The sequence below is a fragment of the Rhea americana genome, unplaced genomic scaffold (genome assembly GCF_003343005.1).
Source record: "Rhea americana isolate MKP2758 unplaced genomic scaffold, rheAme1 scaffold_136, whole genome shotgun sequence".
Classification (NCBI taxonomy): domain Eukaryota; kingdom Metazoa; phylum Chordata; class Aves; order Rheiformes; family Rheidae; genus Rhea; species Rhea americana.
Genome location: NW_028185439.1, coordinates 753,232 through 762,926, shown reverse-complemented (window position 1 = coordinate 762,926; position 9,695 = coordinate 753,232). Strand labels below are relative to the sequence as shown.

The 9,695-nt window shown below is 39.1% G+C and overlaps 1 protein-coding gene across 1 annotated transcript in view; it reads left to right on the top strand.

Annotated features, from left to right (window-relative positions):
• The first annotated feature begins 163 nt into the window (after positions 1–163).
• Positions 164–9,695, top strand: part of DNAJB4 (DnaJ heat shock protein family (Hsp40) member B4) — a 23,790-nt gene continuing 14,258 nt past the window's right edge. Inside the window, exon 1 of the mRNA XM_085298148.1 lies at positions 164–290. The gene's annotated coding sequence lies outside the window, so the exon portion shown is untranslated. The remainder of the gene's footprint in view (positions 291–9,695) is intronic.

The window sequence follows — 9,695 nt, the reverse complement described above, 5'->3', positions numbered from 1 at the left end:
GCGCCCTTCAGGGGCGCGCGGGGGAAGGGGGCTGTGGAGGGGCTCTGCATAGGCGGTGGGAGGGGCGGAGGGCTCGCGAGCTTTCCGCAGCGTCACGAGATTTAAGAGGCGTCCACTGATAGGGCTAGGGAGCGTCACGTGCCGTGCGGGGCGGGCCCAGGGCAGGCGGGAGGGGGCCGAGCTGCGCAGCTCTTGCGTGACTTGCGTGGGGGCGGCGGGCGAAAGGGCGCGGTGCGGAGGCTGCCGGGAGCAGGGCTGGCCCGGAGAGCCCGCCGAGGCGGCGTCAGTTGGTGAGTGTGTGGGGGAGGTAACGGCGCGGCGCCTCGGGCCGTCCCCAGCGCGCTCCGCTGCCGCTGTGGCTTGGCCGCCCGCCCGCCCTCGCGCTGAGGCGTTCGCCGCCCCAGTGGCTCCTGCCGTGCCCTGCGGCTTCTTCGGCTGTCCTGGGGGGCAGCGGCGCTGTGCGAGGCCTGGGGAGAGGGTCGAGCCTTGGCGGTGGGGGAGCGCTCGGGGTGTGTGTGTGGGGGAAGGGTCTGATGTGACGCGGGAGCGCTGGGAAAAAATGGCAAAATCCTTGTCTCTGTGTTTGCGGGGGAGCAGCCCGGGTGTCCGCGGGCGCCCGCTCGGTAGCGGGAGGGCAGAGGCAGGGCCGGGCCCGGGGGCGGTGGGCYAGGCCGCTGGCTGCCTCTGCCCCCGCGCCCTCCCGGTGCCTGCCGCTCGGGTTTGACAGCTTTTCGGCTCTTACTGTCCAGCGGCGCTAGAACCAACGAAACGGGACAGGGTGTTTTTCCTTGCACCTTTCAGAGAGCTTCGCTTGCCTCCTCCTATTTAAAGCGGTTACTGTTTATTGAACGGTTTTCACAAACTGGAATTTCTTTGTGGTTAAGCAAGCTCAGACTGTAGCAAAAATCATAGTTGCACTGCTGTAACATGGGTCCTGTTCAGATCTTGTGACCTGGGAGCACGGATGTGCTGTCTTGCTGAGCACTGACAGCAGTGTTGCAAAGGCTTCATGCCAAAATAAGGCCATGCCTAAAGATAAAGTCAATATTTAAATACTTAACTAAGATGAACAATTACTTTCTGTACTGTTCTTAGGGAATACTTTACATATTCTATTTTTTTTTAATTTATATGCATCAGACAAGCTTTTGCACAGGCTCATGAGTTACATGTTTCAAGCTTTCTCTTAACTGAATTAAATAAACATTTTAAAACTAAATTATTGACGGTTATTTTAATTGAAGATCTGTTCTAGAGTGCCTAGTTTTGGGTGATACACAAGGAGGGAACAACACTGCCAAAGTGGAATAAGGAAATACCACATACTGTTTTCTCTCTTGACCAGCCTCATAGATCTGTGCTGTCTTAAGAAGTTCCTRGATTCTTGTTGATCCACTTAGTTATGGTTGTTTATGATTAGGCTCATTCTAGCAGATGAATAGGCAATAGAGAAGGCTGGCAGAAACACCTTAAGACGTGGTAAGGTCAGAGTATCCGGCATTTCCAGTTCAGATAACACGACCCAAGGACATTTAAGACATGCACTAGCTTTTTCCTTCTCTCAAACTTTAGTAGCCGTGTAGGTCAAAGGGAGTCTAAGGCAAGCATAATCAATTTCCGCAAAACTAAAATTTTTTTATGTGCTTTTAGGCAAATTACAGGCTACAATGAGAGATAGGTGAAATCTGCTATTAAAATATTCTTGCTGAGAAAGACCTATTCAGAAGAACTAGCATATACTTTCAGCTGATGTGGCTGTTTTAACTGGGGGATCAGGGAATAAAAAAAGACTTAGAAAAATAGGAACTTTGTTTTCATGCTCGATTTGTTTTTTCCTCTTTCAAAATAAAAAGTTTGACTTCAAACTATTTTTTATTTGTTATTGAAGAAATCAGCTATATATATATATCAGATATGCTCTTTAATTAAATTCACCAATGGTATTTGTCTTTGAGACAGTAAAGCTAATACTGGCTATATCTCCTCTGAGTTGTCACTTATTAGAAGATGTGGAGCTTTCTCTGTGCTTTGCTTTTTTCTGTTATGAGATATGATGATAATTGTCTAAAGTTTGTGAGACAAGCCAGCAGCTATATAACACCAATGATGTATGTAAGTGATTATAATGCCTTACTGTAATGAAAATGCTGTTGTATTGTATTGTAGGTTTTCTCCTGGCTGCTTTCATGCACAGGTAATGATAAGCAAATACTAACTTAAGGGTTTTTACCAGCTTCTTAGTAGTGTTTAAGGTGACCCTTCATTTTCTGTTAAGTAGCTTTTCCATAGCGTAAATATCTACAAAACCCTTGAGAGGAGAGATTTAGTGTGTGTGATTTCCTCAGTCTTCCAAATTCTTGAAGACAGTGCCTTTTTCAGGCCTTCAAGGTGATTAGAATGTGAAATTTAGCAAACCTCAGAAGAATAACATCCCTAAGTATTATGCTCTTAATCGTTATAGCCTTATTTTCACTGTTTCTGTGTAGATCCTCCTATATTGATTGACCTTTATCAACAGTTAGTTGAACTCTTTCTGTTTCCGTTGATGACAGTTAGAACCCATCTGCTAAAAACCCTAGGTGTCCATATTTCCCATGTACATGCTGTTTGTTAAATGTTACATCTGTTGAGAAAACTACTATGGGATAAATTCATTCTCTTAGGTCTCTTATTTGGAGGGGGAGAGGGAAACAATCTAACTGCTTAAGTGCCACCTGCAACATTCTTTCAAGTGTTTTGCTGACCAGATAGTCAAGTAGCAAGTGTGAGGCTAGTCTGATTTCTCACTTGCAAAAGCTGTTCATTGCATATTTGCTCAAATCTTCTAAGAAATTAGATGAAGTGGATTGGTAAAGAAAATATTTGCACTGTATTGTCAGAACAAGAGAGCTTTGGCTTTGCTGTATAAAATGAGCTTTGGTTCTGTAGCAACTTGCTCCCTTGCTAAAGAAGGATGTAGTAGTAGACAAATCTTTTGTAGTTTATCTTTCAGAATTTTAATAATTAGATAGTAGATAACATTACTAGACAATAAGGAGTTCTAAAATGTCTGTCAGTATTTCTTTCAGAGGTTGTAGGAAGGTTTCTCCCTTTTGTACTTTAACTTCTCAGGTAATGACATCTTTCATGCTTTTAAAGCTCCTTTTTTAAAGTAATCAGACTAGAACATTTTGATAGGTGTAATTACTGAGAAACAGTTATTTAAAATGAAAAATCTGTAGAGTCAGAAAAGTTAATATTCACAGTTCTGTATATACTAAATATATRTAGTGTGGGATCGCCCCTGACTTAAGTAATGGTGAGTTCTCAGAAAAACACATTTCTATTTTTTTWAAAACTATAACTTATTCTGTGTATGAAAGAATCTTAACTTCTACTAAAATGTATCTTTACCTTCCATTGAAGGTAGTCCTGGCACAGGGTACCAAGACTCTTCTAAATTAGGTAGTTCAATGCTCTTACCATCTACTATAACCATGTTCCAGAGCTTGCTTTCCTGAAATTTGAGAGCAGAGGAAAAGCAAATAGAGCTGTGGCCTGAGGAATTATGTGCACCCAGGATTACCTCTGCAAGTTTGCAAAATAACATCTTATATTATAGGCATTCTTAAATATTCTTGCAGGTTAATTGTAACTGCTTCCTCTTCTGATTGTCAGCTGATGTTCCTGCACTGGCAAAAGGTGTCCAGGACCTGAAATACTATCAGTAGGAAATTACTGAGAGAAGATTTATCTTTTACTTTAGATCCAAACAGCTGTTGATTTGTCAGGAGCATAAATACATGCATTGAACAAATAACTGTAAATTTCAGATCTGCAGTTCTATTCAGAAAAAAAATGTATTGGTGGAAAATGATAATATTAAAGCATAATTTAAGTTGTCTACAAAATTTATACAGTGATCATAATTTTAAACTCTTGAGATGAGGATCAACRAGAAACAGATTAGGATTGAAATAGTGAGATCATTGCAGAGTTTATCTACTCATACGATCCAAGTGGTGGCTGGCTGTGTTTTCCTCTTCAGCAAATATTTCTGTTGTGCCTATTTCCAGCCAAATGCAAAGGCATGGGTTCCTGCTGAGGAACTGAAGCGGGTGGGGAAAAAGTGTTTGTGGGAGGAGAAAGGGGTGTTGAAGAGGGAGGGCAGCTGCTCTGCTGCAGCTGCTGTCTTGTCTGCCTTTAGTGACAAAAATGCAGCTTTCCTTCTGGCTTCTGGGGAGAGTAAGAGTGAATTTGTTCCCAAAACTTGCATCTGTTCCCCTGTGTACCAAGTGGTATATAGTAAGCTCTAAAAAAAAAAGTTTTCTTTCTTTTTTTTTTTTCTTTTTTTGAGGTTTGAGTTTTGTCATACTGCTTTCCTTAGAAAGAAAGTTTGACACTATTTAAAGAAAAGCTATACATATATATGTATAGCTTACAGCATTTATATTGTACGTCTTTCTCTTGTGAATCTAATTTAATATATCTTTGATTAAAGTAAAAGTGAATGAAAATTATTGAAAGAACTTTTAATAGTTGAACTTAAAAGGGGAAAAAATGGAAACTTCCGCCAAGATTTTAGTTGAGGTCTATCGGCAATCTGCCTTCTGGGCTACAGGACTTAGGTCATCTTGATTAATCTTTCACTAGCCTCTGAAATTTTGACTAAGTTACAGATGGCTATGGAATTACATTAGACCACCATTGCATTAAATAGGAAGAAACACATGCTTTGCATTTTTCTTTGCAAGTCCAACCAAAGTGCACAAAGAGACAGTGAATCACTGTATGGAATAATGTAGTGCAAAGAGGCAACTGGATAATATTAGTCAGCGTGATAGTGTGGTCATTGGTCTTCAATGCCATACTCGTTCAAGGGGGTTGAATGTTTTTCCGTGGATGTCATGGGAAGGAAAGCTGTGAGAGCCCAGAGAATCTTGTTTGCTGTCAACATCTGCAGAGCTTCTCCCAGATGAGAGARAATGTGAGTAAAAAGCTTGAAATGTGGGTAAATGCTTGAAATATAATGGGTGGATGATAGAGCTATGCATCGTGGCAGAAGGAGCACGCTTATGAGTGGGAGTTAAGAAGAGCAGAGGCAACAACTAAGGGGCTTTTTAAAGTAAGACAAATGTAATGAATGCAGTAGTAGCTGTAGCGGATGGAAGTATCTACTGTTTCCCTCTGTCAGCAGAGCACTGAAGAGTATGAATTCAAGTCCTGCTAATTTCTGTGTAAAGATATAGCTTCTTGAATAAGGCATTCATGCTCAGACTTCTCACCTTCTCACCTAAAGTACTTAAACTTTTCCTGCTTTGAGAATCATGTCCTAATGCATAGGCCTGATTCTTAGTAATATTCTTTCTGGTATTACTTATTACAGCCAACAGCTTTGTAAATTTGAATATTTTGTACAAGGAGATGCTACTTCTTTTAGGTCCCACAAAAAAGGCACAAACTTTTTCAATAAAACTATTTTATAGTTATGGTATTTATAGGGCACGGACAAGATCTAGTCAGGCCATAGCATGCTAATAGAGGTCCATCTGATGCTTTATCAACTTGGGGTTCCCAGCATTAGCAGGGTCATAAAATTTTATAACTTGCTGTCACATTTTCTGAGATGTTAATAAAATATTTACTTTCTTAAGAGCATCCTTGCCTTTCTTGTGGAATCAAAAAGAACCACCAACTCCTGGTACAGAACAGTGAGTCAGAACACCGTATTTTTAACCAAATTGTGCTTATATCATAGAGTCAATAAAATAGCATATAAAGGTAAAGTCTTTCTGATGGTGAGGAAAGAAAGATGGAAGAGAAGCTCTTAACTGACTGTTCAGTCCTTAAAACTGTGATAGACAAGTTTGTCTAAACCAAAAACCCTTTCACTATTTGTTATAAGGGTTACATGTATGTTTTTTGGGGAAAATGCATTCACAAACTTCATTGCAAATATTTAAGAATATTATTGCTTTTATGCAATATCCAAAGACAATTGAGAGAAGGTTATAGACTAACTGCAACTTCAATATTAGTTGATAGGGAACATATCCTGGCATATATATTAAAAACAAAACAAAACTCACCAGTATTAAAAATGAGCCCTCAGTAGTAGTGCTACACAGTACTGAAAGAGGATGGGTGTTGCTAGCTTAATCTCTAAACTCACTCAAAGGATTAATGATGTGGATGTCTTGATGTGACTCTGTGAAGACCAAGAAAACAGGTGGTTCCTTAAGTGTAATAAACTAAACCTTTTGACTGTGGATTGATATGCTTTACAGAGACTAGAAAAATGAGTTATTTTAATTATGCAGGTTGTTGTCTGTTAAGATTGTGTCTTAACAGTAAATTGTGTAGCATATATAGTTGTGGAAATGATAAATCTTATTTTTAGGTATTGTTCCTTTTTTAAGTTATAATTTATTTATTCTYTAGAAGGGGCAGAGTTGAAAAGAAAGCATTGAAAAAGGTTGTAAAGAAAACAAATGTTACTTACTATAGTGAAATTTCTTTCTAGAGTTGACTGCCTTGCAAAGGTCAAACTTTCAATATGTTTAAAAAAATCTGGAGTTTCTATAATCTGTTAATAAAACAGATGCAGAAAAGGTATCTATTTAGAATGTTATCTATTTAAACATTCTTTTGCTTGATTGTTCATCTTTCCATGTTTCCTTTCCTCCTAGCCAGACCTACACTATTTCTAGGAGAATAATCTGACTTAAAAGGTTGACTGCAAGATAGACTATTAAACTGTCCCATTGTACCTTTTCATTTTCCCAGATCTCTTCTAGGTTGACTTGAGAGATGGAGAGGAAACTTGATTTGAGCTGTGGAATGCAAATGAAAGGCTAATGGGCAACTGTTTTGACTTTTGTTACAGCAACTTCTGATAAATCTACCTGGTATCTGTCTTTATATCTGTTCAGAAGACAGAAATAAATTCTTACTGTTTCAACTTAAATTACTTTAGATATGCTGACATATCTTCTTTCGAGTTGAAACAGAGTTGTTCTGWTATCTCTTTATCAAATTCTTGCCTTTAAACAACTGTTCAGTGCATGCATTTTCAGCCTTGCACATAAAGCTAACTGCATGAATCAGAGCAGCTGGGTGGGATTTTGACAAGCACACTCTGGAAAAAACATCTAGTGTGACCATCTCCTTTTCCTTATGTAAGAACAGTGATCACATGTCCATAGCAGAAAGTTCCTTATTTGGTAGTGTTGATAACCACCTTGTTTGAATACAATGGCAATTAAAAACAAGATCCTGCAGTAAAGAAACTGAAGTCAATTGCTTTCAAGTGGATTTAGTTGTTTTGTAATTTCTCTTTTCATCAAGACTGAGAAAATATTCAGTTATTTTCTGTTGGAAACTATTAATTTTTGTTATTATTGCAGGGGAAAAACTGTGTGTGGATAGAGATTGTCCAAGCGTCTTCTGACTACCTTCACCCATCCCGTGTACATATGACCCATAACTATGATCAGCATCATGTCTATTCATTTTTTTTCTCTCTCAGGTGTTCTATTTGCTAGTTACTTAACTATGTCAGAAAACAATTATCTAATACTTTAACAAGAAGCAAAAATGGCTTGTGAACATGACTTCTGTCTGTTCTTTGTTTAATTATGAAACATTACTGAAGCAGTAATGCAACTCTAGGTGAGCCTACTGGCCCTCAGTATAAAGCCGTGGAGTGTCTTCCTTGTTAAGAAAATATTTCTGTAACGTGTTGTGTTCCACGAAATATTCCAGACTGGCAGTGTGGCTTTATTTATTTATTTTAATTTCAATGAATCTAARTACAAAATGATCAGGTGAGAACCATTGGAAGATAAGACTTCAGGCTCAGATGAGGTCTGAGTCATGCCAGTGCTAGCTTCCCAGTGATTTTTTTAACAAGATATGACCTATAAGGACCATCTTTATTCTGCRGGTGCTCTGAATTCTCTGCTGTTTATTTGCTGAGACAACAGGATGTTACTGATATTGTTTAGAGGAAAAATACTTGTAGGATTCTACTACTGTGAATGCAGAAATTACCACCACAGAAATTGCTATAGATGGTAGATACCTTTTCCTTTCCTGTAGGTGGAAGACTAAAAGGGAAAGCTGATCATTAAAATGTAGAGGTATTGACTGAAATAGTTTGCCTATCCTAATGGTTCCCGGATGAGAAGGTGGTTGTGAAAGCTAAATTTATGTAGAATATTGAAATAAATGCCCTTTAAAAGCATTTTCTTTAAATCTTTATCCATTCTATTTTTCTTTGAAAGAAAATTAAAAAGGATTATTATGTAAACTAGTACTATTTTTCCATTCTCCTTTTCCTATTGATCAGTAAATACTACTACTGTTAGGTCACAGGAGTTCTCCTGCACCAGGATTCATTTGGTGGAAGAACTGATAGGGAGCCAGTAACGGTTCCCAGGGTCTCCGAGCTGGTTGGTCTCGTGTCCAGCCTTAGCCTAGACTAGAGCAAATGTTACTTCTGTCTGTGCCAGCTGGCTGTGGTCTGTGGGGCGGAGAGTGTCGGACTGCAGGAGGAGAGCAGCGTATGAGCTGGCTCTTCAGTCCCTATACTTGTAGAGAAATTTCTGTTCCTTCTGTGCTGCAAGAGTGAGACTGAGTCCCTCAAATACTGCTGTCATCTTTAGTCTCACTTTTACTGAAAATGGTAATATTAGAAAAGGTGTTCAGTAACATTTGTAGGGATACTTTTAAAATATCTGTTTCTTGTAAGCAGCCCTCACCCCRTTATTTCAGTTAAATAGGGAACAATACAGGGATACTGAATATTCATCTCCTATTTTTAATGTTTGCATAATAATCACAGATTTTTCAAATAGACCTCTATCCTCTTTCTCCTACTTACACATCTCTTCAAGTTGTGTGTTTTTTTTTTTTCTTCTTTGCTGAATCGTCTGAAATAACATAGGTGTAACCAGCACTTTGTTTCATAAGAACAGACGGAGAGGTGGCAGGAGAGAGGAGAGACAGCATGGTTGCTAGTTGTATCCTGGATAGTGTTGCTCTGTTTTAAGCAACGTGCCTTTACTGTACGTACCTTAAAAAAAAAAAAAAAAAAAAAAAAAAAAAAAAAAAGAGAGAGAGAGAAACACTTGGCAATACTAATAAATCAATTTTTCTTTTAACAAACATTTTCCAAATCATACTACAGTTATGTGTCAAGGAATTGTGCTACAATAAAAAGTACCCAAACACTTTTCCAAATATATCAGTAGGAGCAGACCTCTAGTGCCTGGCCAAACCCATGTTTGGACAGCATTTGTGTCTCACTGGGGTTGATTTTGTAGTGCCAGCTCTCWCAGCTTAAACTTCTGCACTGGAAAAACTTCCTTCTTTAGAACATGGAAATGATTGGTCTATTGAACTGTATTGTCTTGAGATTTGCATGAATCTAAGGATAATGTTTATCAAGAGAACACTAGACTGGCTGTCCTTTAAGTAGTCTATCTAGTTCAGTAATTTGCATTCAAAAGCAGCTGTACAGTTGAGGAAAAAGTGAGAATGAAGTAAATTCGTGGTCCTTGTTTTCCATCTTCCCAGCTTTCAACTCCTTTCAGCTTGGGCAATTCCTGGTGTGGCTTCTCTGAATAACCTGCCATGGATATTTTCTGTGGTATTTGTTGAGACTCCGTCTGTACCCATTTTTGGGGGATTGCAGTGTCTTTTAGCAGGAAATT